Genomic DNA, 526 nt, shown 5'->3' with positions numbered 1-526 from the left:
AGTATATTATAAAATCTATTTTTAAAATAATACAGTAAATCTTGAGTGTAGCAGCCTATAATATTAAGCACTTTTTTAAAGAGAATAAGCTATGAATATGGCAAAACCCAAAATGCACTGTAAGTGTAATCGTAGTCTGCTAATAACCTGTTAAAGCAGCATAATACTTACCCTTGGAATAAAACGCATCAAAATACAACCGCAGGTAAAAACTCTGTGTATTCATATGTTTATGAGAAAACAAGCAGATTTCAAAAGGCAAAATATTTAGATAACTGTAATCAAATTCATTTTGTTCTCTCATTCAGAAAAGACTTTTCAATCATTTTAACTAAATATGCAGCATATAACATGTATAAGAACTGCATTACACCAGATAGTGATATGTTAAACTAGATTTGCATTGCATTTAAAAATACCATTTGTATTTCCTTTATTCAAAGATTAACCAGTCCCAATTGTGTCTGTGTGTCTGTTGCACATAGTAACACCTCAACCTCTTTCCATGTCTGCATGAGAATGCTTT

The 526-nt window shown here is 30.4% G+C and overlaps 1 protein-coding gene across 3 annotated transcripts in view; it reads right to left on the bottom strand.

The window, feature by feature from the left end:
• Positions 1-308: 308 nt before the first annotated feature.
• Positions 309-526, bottom strand: part of NOVA1 (NOVA alternative splicing regulator 1) — a 244,949-nt gene continuing 244,731 nt past the window's right edge. The window contains exon 5 of one of the 3 annotated variants that reach the window (XM_030559361.1): positions 309-526. This exon is cut by the window's right edge and continues 4,958 nt beyond it. The gene's annotated coding sequence lies outside the window, so the exon portion shown is untranslated. The other 2 variants (XM_030559360.1, XM_030559359.1) reach the window with 2 other exon arrangements.

The sequence above is a fragment of the Gopherus evgoodei genome, chromosome 4 (assembly GCF_007399415.2).
Source record: "Gopherus evgoodei ecotype Sinaloan lineage chromosome 4, rGopEvg1_v1.p, whole genome shotgun sequence".
In the NCBI taxonomy this organism is placed as follows: domain Eukaryota; kingdom Metazoa; phylum Chordata; order Testudines; family Testudinidae; genus Gopherus; species Gopherus evgoodei.
This window is presented reverse-complemented; position numbering and strand designations above follow the sequence as displayed.